An 11814-nucleotide genomic window follows, 5' to 3' on the forward strand; every position below is an offset into this window, starting at 1 on the left:
CAAGCCGAGCAATTTTTTCAGATGTTTCGGGCGTGAAGTGTGTCGCAGCAAAGTACGTTTCGAAATTGGCTAACGAATTTGACAATCGTCCAGAACTTCTAAAGAAAATTATAGCAGGTGACAAAACGTGGGTACACGATATGGCGTCGAAAGTGAGGCCCGGCGGTCCCAGTGGAAACTGTGCGAAAAGTCTGGAAAACGTACAATGTGAAGACTCTTCCCACTCTTTACTTCTATTTGCAATGGAATAGTGCATCGTGTGTTCCTGCCTTACGGTCATAAGGTCAGTAACAAATCTGGAAGTTACGTGCCATTTGCACGAAGCTGTCCAAAGAAAGCAACCAGAAATGTGGCAGAACCACTTGTGGAAAATGCATCACGGTTGTGTGTTCACTCACGTCTCAATGCTCATTCGTGACTTTTTGGCAAAAAAAAAAAAAAAAATCGTGAACCTCAGTCACCGTATTCACCGAACACGGCTTGTTCCTTTTCTATTCCCAACAAGGCTGAAGAGGACTTCATCGTGCCACCATTGGTGACATAAAAGCAGAATTGCTGAACACCGTGTCAGAAAGTGAGTTCCAGAAGTGCTTCCGAGATTGGAAAAAGCACTGGCACAAATGTATTGCATCTGAGGGAACAAAGTTGATGTTGATGAATAAATAAAGATTCTTCAAGAACAGCAAATATTTCCATACTTCGTGATCACACCATGTATATAGTAAACAGTTGCCAAGATACTGGGCCAACAACCTGTACCCGAAAGTAAATAAGGTGAGTTTACTGCCAGTGATACAGCATTTGGTCAAATCGAGATCAAGCTTTTGGGAGAAAGAGAGCGAGGGTTTTAAAAATTTGCAAAGGCGGCATTGTAGCGTAGCTCGCTGCAGTCCACAAATTTATGAAAAAATATGTATACGTATTCTTAAAGAATGTTATGATCTCTCCTGCATTACCCACTGGGAGACCAGAATTACTGTGTATCTGTCACATTTGCGCCCCAATATAGAACATTCTCGATATCAGATCTCCTGAAGTGGGATGTTTTCTTTTTACTTGCTCGCGTGGAAGGTGTCGAGCTATGCCTCTTCACGGAAAAAGTTGTAATTGCCTATCCCTCTCGCCCCATATATGTGGAATGTGGTCCTATTTGAAATTAATTACTTAGACTAACAGTAAGCTACAGTAATTGTATTCGTTTATCTGAGTTTTTTGTAGAGTAACAGGTTGCAGTCTAATAGTGAGGAAGAATAAAAATATTTCCAGTAACTTACGCTGTAGTCTAGTTTTCAGTCAGTTACAAATGTTTCATTTTGTTACAGTTGCAATAGTCTTTCTGAATCTTAGCTCTCTTTCTATCATCATTCAATACTGAAAAATCCCATTTAATGACTATTCACAAAAGGTCTCTATCGTACTTCGGGAAAGAAACGGCCAAAACAGTATCTTATATCTCTCAATCACGGAATTTAATCATAATCCCATTATTACATATTGAAGACAAAGAACATAAATTTTTATTAATTATAGTTACACCACTGGCACATTTTAAACCCCATTTGTCCATTTATTAGTAAGACTGGGCTGAAAACACAGCTGCAGTCTTAAGACTTTCCCTTTTTCTGATACCAAACAAGGCTTCAGAAGTGCTAAACAAATCAATATCATTCTTACCCCCCATGAACCATGGGCCTTGCAATGGCCGTACCGTAGGTGCAACCACAACGGAGGGGTATCTGTTGAGAGGCAAGACAAACGTGTGGTTACTGAAGAGGGGCAGCAGCCTTTTCAGTAGTTGCAGGGGCAACAGTCTGGTTGACTGACTGATCTGGCCTTGTAACTTCAACCAAAACGGCCTTGCTGTGCTGGTACTGCGAACGGCTGAAAGCAAGGGGAAACTACGGCCGTAATTTTCCCTGAGGGCATGCAGCTTTACTGTATGGATAAAAGATGATGGCGTCCTCTTGGGTAAAATATTCCAGAGGTAAAATAGTCACCCATTCGTATCTCCGGGCGGGGACTACTCGAGAGGACGTTGTTATCAGGAAAAAGAAAACTGGCGTTTTACGGATCGGAGCGTGGAATGTCAGGTCCCTTAATCGGGCAGGTAGGTTAGAAAATTTAAAAAGGGAAATTATGGTGGGAATTAGTGAAGTTCGGTGGCAGGAGGAAAAACACTTTTGGTCACGTGAATACAGGGTTATAAATACAAAATCAAATAGGGGTAATGCAGGAGTAGGTTTAATAATGAATAAAAAAATAGGAGTAGGGGTAAGCCACTACAAACAGCATAGTGAATGCATTCTTGTGGCCAGGATCGACACAAAGCCCCTGCCTACTACAGTAGTACAAGTTTATATGCCATCTAGCTCTGTAGATGATGAAGAAATTGATGAAATGTATGATGAGATAAAAGGAATTATTCAGGTAGTGAAGGGAGACGAAAATTTAACATTTCTGGGTGACTGGAATTCGAGAGTAGGAAAAGGGAGAGAAGGAAACATAGTGGGTGAATATGGATTGGGGCAGAGAAATGAAAGAGGAAGCCGTCTGGTAGAATTTTGCACAGAGCATAACTTAATCATAGCTAACACTTGGTTTAAGAATCATAAAAGAAGGCTGTATACATGGAAGAATCCTGGCGATACTAGAAGGTATCAGATAGATTGTATAATGGTAAGACAGAGATTTAGGAACCAGGTTTTAAATTGTAAGACATTTCCAGGGGCAGATATGGACTCTGACCACAATCTATTGGTTATGAACTGTAGATTAAAACTGAAGAAACTGCAAAAAGGTGGGAATTTAAGGAGATGGGGCCTGGATAAACTGACAAAACCAGAGATTGTACAGAGTTGCAGGGAGAGCATAAGGGAACAATTGACAGGAATGGGGGGGAAAAAATACAGTATAAGAAGAATTGGTAGCTCTGAGGGATGAAGTAGTGAAGGCAGCAGAAGATCAAGTAGGTAAAAAGACGAGGGCTAGTATGCAAAAAGGAATACAAACGTCCCAAAAATGAGATCGACAGGAAGTGCAAAATGGCTAAGCAGGGATGGCTAGAGGACAAATGTAATGATGGAGAGACTTCTCTCACTAGGGCTAAGATAAATACTGCCTACAGGAAAATTTAAGAGACCTTTGGAGAAAAGAGAACCACTTGTATGAATATCAAGAGCTGAGATGGAAACCCAGTTCTAAGGAAAGAAGGGAAAGCAGAAAGGTGGAAGGAGTATATAGAGGGTCTATACAAGGGCGATGTACTTGAGGACAATATTATGGAAATGGAAGAGGATGTAGATGAAGATGAAATGGGAGATACGATATTGCGTGAAGAGTTTGACAGAGCACTGAAAGACCTGAGTCGAAACAAAACCCCGGGAGTAGACAACATTCCATTAGGACTACTGATGGCCTTGGGAGAGCCAGTCCTGACAAAACTCTACCATCTGGTGAGCAAGATGTATGAGACAGGCGAAATACCCTCAGATTTGAAGAAGAATATAATAATTCCAATCCCAAAGAAAGCAGGTGTTGACAGATGTGAAAATTACCGAACTGTCAGTTTAATAAGTCACACCTGCAAAATACTAACGCGAATTCTTTACAGACGAATGGAAAAACTGGTAGAAGCTCACATCGGGGAAGATCAGTTTGGATTGCGTAGAAATATTGGAACACGTGAGGCAATACTGACCTTACGACTTATCTTAGAAGGAAGATTAAGGAAAGGCAAACCTACGTTTCTAGCATTTGTAGACTTAGAGAAAGCTTTTGACAATGTTAACTGGAATACTCTCTTCCAAATTCTGAAGGTGGCAGGGGCAAAATACAGGGAGCGAAAGGCTATTTACAATTTGTACAGAAACCAGATGGCAGTTATAAGAGTCGGGGGGCACGAAAGGGAAGCAGTGGTTGGGAAGGGAGTGAGATGGGGTTGTAGCCTCTCCCCGGTGTTATTCAATCTTTATACTGGGCAAGCAGTAAAGAAAAGAAAAGAAAAGTTCGGAGTAGGTATTAAAATCCATGGAGAAGAAATAAAAACTTTGAGGTTTACCGATGACATTGTAATTCTGTCAGAGACAGCAAAGGACTTGGAACAGCAGTTGAACGGAATGGACAGTGTCGTGAAAGGAGGGTATAAGATGAACATCAACAAAAGCAAAACGAGGATAATGGAATGTAGTCGAATTAAATGGGGTGATGCTGAGGGAATTAGATTAGAATATGAGACACTTAAAGTAGTAAAGGAGTTTTGCTATTTGGGGAGCAAAATAACTGATGATGGTCGAAGTAGAGAGGATATAAAATGTAGACTGGCAGTGGCAAGGTAGCCATGTATGGAAGTGAAACATGGGCGATAAATAGTTTGGACAAGAAGACAATTGAAGCTTTCGGAATGTGGTGCTACAGAGGAATGCTGAAGATTAGATGGGTAGATCACATAACTAATGAGGAGGTATTGAATAGGATTGGGGAAAAGAGGAGTTTGTGGCACAACGTGACTAGAAGAAGAGATCGGTTGGTAGGACATGTTCTGAGACATCAAGGGATCACCAATTTAGTACTGGAGGGCAGGGTGGAGGGTGAAAATCGAAGAGGGAGACCAAGAGATGAATACACTAAGCAGATTCAGAAGGATTTAGGTTGCAGTAAGTACTGGGAGATGAAGAAGCTTGCACAGGATAGAGTAGCATGAAGAGCCGCATCAAACCAGTCTCAGGACTGAAGACCACAACAACAACAACCTAATCCTTTATTAATTTTTTGGAGACGATGATGCTATGAGATTTTTTCAGTACCTGTCGGTTCAATGAATTCTCCAAGCCGTTTAACGTGTGGGACCCTGTTAATTTTACCATATTTTGTTTTCAAGCTTGTAATATGTTTTTGAACAAGAGAGTTCAATTTTGTCAAATGACACACATTCTTTGAGTATTTGTAGCTGTTTGACTGCAGTCTGCTCATCCTCTGTTAGTATCACCAGGCAAATTATTAATATTGTTGTTGTTTCTTCTTATGTAATATTTCTTGAATCTGTTGTTGCTGGTCATATGCAAGAGAGGGCCTAATCTGGTAAGGCTCAACAAGCAACCAATGAATGAGAATTTTTGTTTGGACAGCAAAATAACTGATGATTGGCTAAGTAGATAGGATATAAAATGCGGACTGCCTATGACAAGTAAAGAATTGCTGAAAAAGAGATTTTTTTTTTTTTAACAGATAATACGGTGTTGCCTTGTACAGAAGTGAAACATACACAATAAGCAGTTCAACCAAGCTTCTGAAATGTGGTGCTACAGTAGAATGCGGAAGCTTAGACAGGTAGATTGAGTAACCAGCGAGGAGAGGTACTGAATCGATTCGGAGAGAAAAGATGTTTAGGCACAACCAAAAGAACGGATCAGGTGATAGGAAGAGTCTTCAGGCATCAAGTATAACTTTGGTATTTCAGGGAGGGGCGGGGTGGGGGGAGAGAGAGAGAGAGAGAGAGAGAGAGAGAGAGAGAGAGAGAGAGAGAGAGAGTGTGGGGGGGGGGGGTGGGGAGGGGGGGAGATAGAAATTATAGATGTAGGCGAGGCTAGGCTACAGTAAGCAAGCAGTTCCTAGTGGGTGTCGGCAGCAAGAGGTGGAGAGGGGCTTGCACAGGGTAGACTAGGGTGGAGAGCCGTAGCATGCGAATCTTCAGGCTGAAGGCAGCAAGAAGAAAATTTTGTTTGGAGTGTAGGTTCTTCTGGCATACTGATCTGTAGTGTAGCCCAAGATTCAGATTATATCGGAAGGTGTTAGTCGAGATGAGTGTTTGTGAAGCCCAATATATGCAGAGTTGTGGGGAGCATTATAGGTAGTAAACAGTTACAGTATTCACTCCGAATTCAGTTTCTGATCACAGGTGATCCGTATTTCGTATTACTTTCGATTGTGACATTAGCTGTGTGTGTGCGCTTCAGAATTGAATTTCCTGTTCTGTCCCCTGCACCGATAAGCTGTAATACTACGATCGCACGCCTGTTGGCATTTTGATCCGTTGTCGGAACACTGTGCAGCAGTGGTTCCACGAGTTCGTGCTAAATTTCCAGAGCCGTGTAGTAGCAGTGTCACAGCTCTCGTAATTTACGAGAAGATGTTTTGTCTGTGCAGAGCTGGTGCCCAATAGGCTCCCAGGTGTGCTCCATCGGGCTCAATTCGGGTCGTACAATGAAGGCTGTCACGACCGGATGGTACTGTAGTTGATAATTCTTCCGGGTTATATGGCCGTGGTCCATGTAATTATTCTATTCCTAACGTTTCGTCCAATACTACGTCGGACATCTTCAGAGGTATGGCTGGTCCTGCCGAGTCCTGCCGGCTGACGAGTCGGGCGCCGGATAGCGACCTAAATACCGAGGAAAGTGGGCGCGGTTTAGCTTGCACGTAGAAGCAGAGAGAAAACTAGTCAAAGACAGAATGTAACTATCGATAATCGTCCGTCATAGATAAAAATCAGTTATCGATTCTGTAATGCCACTGTCCATATCTCGCTTAATTTCGAGGCCTCTTCTTTTCTATTAAAATTATCTTCACGTTTATAAATTTTGATAGCCTCCGTATACAGTCGTGGATAATAGTTCGTGGTAGCACTTAAAACTGTAGTTTCAGAAAACTTGAACTACACGGTCACCCGACTGAAGTACACGTCCCGCAATGGCGTGAGTCCACTGCCGTGCTCCTCGAGACACTAGCTCTGTCCGGCCTCGCGACACGGGCTGTCACCGGGGAAGGCTTCGAGGGCGAAAGAGTGCCGGGCAGCCCGCAGCAGTGTCCACGAAGGCCGCAGCTGTTACAGTGCCATCGATTACTGGCGCAGGTCCCGTGCAAACTCTGGCGGATGTCCCACGTAGAATAATACCGAACCCACGGCAGAGTGCCGTTTCCCCGGATGACGGCACAGGTGGATGCGACTGTCGACGCGGTGTTGTGAGAAGCGTCATTCGTTCGATCGGGTGATACTTTTTCACCGGTCGACGGCGCGATATCGACGGTCCGGTGCCCGCGGCAGACCTAATTGGTGACGTCGAGTGGGAACGCGTGGTGCTACGTGCCGCAGGTACCCGCGATCGGTAAGGTGTGCCGACTTTGCGGTCTGAAACGTTTGTGCCCGTGTCAGTATTGCACTCTCGTCATCACATTTGCCACAGATCACCTCCGGTCCCGCTTTACAGGTCGTGCGAGTTTCCGATCCGGACGTCTCGTGACGAGATGTGCGTGTCGCACGAGTAGCACGTGATTGACCGGCTTCACCGTTTCCGACACACTCGTTCCGACACAGCCTGCCGTTTGTCGAAGTCGCTCGTGTCGCGGATTTCCACATTTACGGTCCGTGTCGTTGCTGTAACACTACCCCACTATTCTCAGCTCTGCCTACACGCTCTACTTACCACGACTCGAGCTCGCGACACCGCCGGTCGACACTCGGAGTTGTGGCGGGCGGCGGTCGTAATGCCGGGGCTCTTCACTGTATTTAATCGCCGCTTTCTAATTTGGAGGCTTCTTTGTCTTTTATTGGTCATATATTTTTCCCCTCTTATACTTCTAGTTTGTACAATTGACAATTCTCTCGCATATAAGCATTGAGCTTTCACCACTGTGCCGTACTGTGTTAATTCAATTTTGTTTTCGTTATCTCCTTATCTTCAGGTTGGCGAACGGGCAGAGTCCACCGGCAAACACTACGTGGAGCTGTCTCGGAGGAGGGTGTAAGTGGCTGTTGACGTGGTGAAGTATATTTGTGTGTCTCCATCCGGAACTGCCGGGGACGTCAATTCTCGAATGTCAGTGTCGGAATTTATCTGTAATATTCCCGAACGGACACGTCGTTAGGGTGGTTCGTAGTGTGCAGTGTGTTTATTGGCTGGTGCATTCTAAACAGGTACGACACGAGTGGATGGTCTGTATATTGTAGAAAATGAGGTTTCCTGTCCGTTGTGTGTCAATATTTTTGTTAAGAGCTGCAATAAAAGGTTGTGTGTGAGAGAAGAGTGTGCTAGTACGGTTTCTTTATTTCCGTGTCTCCCTTTTGCAGCCAGACTCCTGTTGCGAGGGCCGGTCACCAGTAGCGTTCCTGCTGCCTCAGTTTCTCCACAACTGTTATTTGAGAGATTGTTCTAGTGCCTCCGAACGTATTTTAGGAAGAGCAAATTCTCATATCTTCGTCTTTAGTAAAGTGCCTTTTGTTTTTGATTTTTCAGCTAATCGTATTACGTTATAGGATGCTTTCTTTCAGACCGTGAGGTCACGACTTCCCTTGCGTTATTTCGTTCGTTGTGCGGGTCTGAAGAATTATGGCATTGCACTCCCTTCTCTGAGAAAAGCTGTGTCAGTCCTAGAGTCTGACGGACTGTAATATCTATTTCGCCAGAAGTTCGTAAGAGTTGCCGTCCTGAACGTAATTTGTCATGTACAGATTTTGACAGTGACCTGATGTATTGGTATGCTTGTTTATGTATATTTTCACACGTCGGTTAGATACATATTTGGTTTCAGTACTAGTGACTTGGTGTTGTAATATTTTCTATATTTGTAATGAGGAAATGTCAGTGTAAAATAAATAGTAAATTATTTTCAGACTTTTTTTTTACTTGTTAAGGACGAGGAGAGAATATTGACTGTGGTACAAAATTGACCCACGGACAGGGAGGACACCCAGACATTATAAATTTTCTGTTCACTTGCTGCCACAATCCTGCAGTATTTTAGAAATAAGTTACATCTGTCTCGTTGTTAAATGTATTTATTCACAATCGTGATCTCAGCTGTTCTGCCATTCTCGTGTCATAAGTAAATAATTCGCCCTGCTTTCAAACATTTGTAAATGTCATTTTATTTATTTATATTTAATTTTTATGCCAGTTCGTGCCTCACCGTGGAGCTTTCAAATGTCACATGTGCTGTGTGGAAATTAAGACTGCAGTAGGACAGGAATTTAGTAGGTATTGTTGCACAAAGTAATGTGTTTGTAATATGTAGAGTGAATCAGTGCTTATATATGTCGTTTGACACAGTGTTCTCATTGTGCGTAAGTGCTACACCCTTTTATATAGATGACGAAATCCTGTCTTATTAGGCACAACCCTTTCCCATTAACACAGTCATGCACACGAGTGCTCTTTAGTGGGTCTGATCTCGTACAGCCCGCTCTGCCCCTCAGACTAGAGAATGAAAAGTGGAAAAATAAATAAGCAAAAGTCTTACTGTTGTCAAAGGGACAGCACGGAGACAGTCTGTCTGGTGTTTTCAGACAACCTAGCTGTTTCATTCAGGCTCAGTAGAAACAGCTACTATACAGATAGAAGTGCTGAAAGAACAATCTGGAAAAGCTGCCTTACAATTCTCCTTTGCGAAAACTAAATTTATGACAAAACATTGAGGCCACCCTCGATGTAATGAAAACTAAGTACGGAAAAATAGGAGTAACATCAAATTCGAGTATAGAGGACGAGTAATTGAAAGAGACATTTTGGAGACGGAAACCTTTAACGTTAGAGGTAATAACGGGGTGTACATCGAAGGAGTTCCCAGTTTCAAAATTAAATATCTCAAAAAATAAGATGAATTGAGGGGTGTAACAAATAGTATGTTAATTGTGAAAGCTGTAAGAATTTTATACAGAAATTTTTAAATGATTTGAAAAGCTGCTAACAGATGGAACTGTCATTGCAGTACGTAGTGCCTATAAATAGTGCACTGCTGTTCAGAGTGATCAGTTCCATTGTTGAAATGTGAGAAAGCTTAATGTTCCGCTGGAGGAGATTGAAATCTTACACTTGGTTGAGCAGTGTGTTTTTCCGGTACTGAATACCAAAGGCCAGAACACAGTCCTACGGAAACGGTGTATAATTTTCAAACACAATTTAATGTTCCAAGAGGACTCGAGTGGAAAAATCATTCGTAAGTTCTTTGCCGGACTCTTAACAGGCAGGCAGCACAGCGCAGGATCTAGTGCGGAATGTCCGGCCACCGTTAAATTGTAATTACTTCCAAAGATGCCTGTACGATTTCTGGAATTATTCGGCAAAATCTGAGGAGATCTGGTTTGATGCGTTCAGTCACACAGAAAATACTGGGACAGAGCCTACAGGTTTCCATTTAGGATCCGTGAGAAAGAGCTGACTTTGTGAACCGGATTCTCACAGTTAGTGATGGAGGACTGGGTGGTGGCTGCATTTGGCTCATAGGTGAAGCACGCTTCCATCTGAATGGAGTCTGGAACAAGGAAAAAAAAAAAAAACTGCCAGTCTGCAAATTCAAACGTGAGGTTGGTGTACAGAATAACGTGCCCAGACTTAAAAATGCATAACTACTTAAGCAGACAAAACAGTTTCAGACACGGAAGATGAGCTGTTTAACTGGCAAACCACACTGCGGCACTCGCCCAGTGTTTGCACCGCCGATACAGTGGAAATGCTATTCGGCCAGCAGCTTTCTTGCTCTCGGACTAAAACAAAATAGACTGTCACGGATGCAGCTGCCCCGTTTGCTATGGAACCGTCGATCGGTGATCACAAAGCAGTACGGTTTATTTCAGTAATTACTGATTCCTCCAGCCGTGTAGATTTCCAGTTCGTTGCTGTTCTTTTTGATTGTCCAGATGAAGGTATTGTAGTTCATTGTAAGAGTCCACTCCGCCAGCTGTGGTACAAAACTTGTGATTCTTATGTCGTTACCTAAGTCGTGTGCTCAGGAACGTCCTTCTAACGTAGTACATTGTTGTAAATGAAAATTTGATCGTGTCCCGATTTTACTCACTTGACTGGAGTTTCTTTCTGTAGTATTTTCAAAATTACCTCAGTTTGTTGTAATAGATTGTGGGAACCCTAGCCACAAGCTGTACGATGCGGAAAGTGAAACTGTAAACTCGGTGAGTTCTTAACGGAAATTCTACCAGATATAGAAATCTCTCACATATTTAGTCACGAAAGTTATCTGAGGCATTTAAGAAGTAAAATATTTGAGAGGGTCCTGTCGTGCTTTTATCTTGTGCAGTTGGTGAAGCAGCTACACTCCCACAAAAATAGTCCGGTCAGTACGAGTAAATGAACGTTATCAGTGCACGACTTCAGTGATCGGAGGGTTGCACTGTGGACACACGAAAAAATAGTTTCGTTTGACTGACATCGTAGTAAAAACGTATAAGTAACACTGGCGTGATGTGCATAAAAGACTGTTATCTTGTTGAGGGTGGTAAGTGCACAACAGAAATTTTATTAATTAATTTTTTTGACTCTCATTCTGTAGGTGACCTGACTAAAATGCAAGGTTACCGTAATGTATTTTTTTTAATGTCAACTCGCTCGTTCCAATTTCCGGTTCAGTGCTATGCTCCGAACTCTGTAAACGGAACGTCACCTGGAAAGTATGCGATTAGAATCACTGTCTCCACTCCGAATACTGAGAGGTGAAATTTGATAGTACCTCGAGTGACAGACGACACTGCATACACGCCAGACAAAAGGTGAGCACCGGGAACAATCCCGACTCCGAACTGACAAACACCACGCGGGCCGACGCGTCTCGGTGTTCTCCACAGACCCACCCTCGCCGTGGGCTCCTCTGCCGAGAGCTACGCTGCTCCGGTCCGCGGGGACTCGGGACGCGCTAACAGTCAACGGGGGTCTCCGTGAGACTCACTGCGTAGTCACTGGCAGCCGACACAATCTGTCCGCTCGCAGGTGTAGTGCTTAAGACAGAAAGACCGAAAAGGAGCGGCGAGAAACAGATCCGAGGCATCCCCTGTTCGGAACTCGCCCACCGCGACTAAAATCCGCAAAAAGCTTC

At 43.4% G+C, this 11814-nt stretch overlaps 1 long non-coding RNA gene across 1 annotated transcript in view; it reads left to right on the top strand.

The window, feature by feature from the left end:
* The window catches only part of LOC126427260 (uncharacterized), a 46766-nt gene extending 38750 nt beyond the window's left edge, over window positions 1-8016 (top strand). The window contains exon 3 of the long non-coding RNA XR_007576613.1: window positions 7678-8016. This is a non-coding gene — a long non-coding RNA (uncharacterized LOC126427260). The remainder of the gene's footprint in view (window positions 1-7677) is intronic.
* The last annotated feature ends 3798 nt before the right edge of the window (window positions 8017-11814 follow it).

This window comes from Schistocerca serialis, chromosome 11, assembly GCF_023864345.2.
Source record: "Schistocerca serialis cubense isolate TAMUIC-IGC-003099 chromosome 11, iqSchSeri2.2, whole genome shotgun sequence".
Classification (NCBI taxonomy): Eukaryota; Metazoa; Arthropoda; class Insecta; order Orthoptera; family Acrididae; genus Schistocerca; species Schistocerca serialis.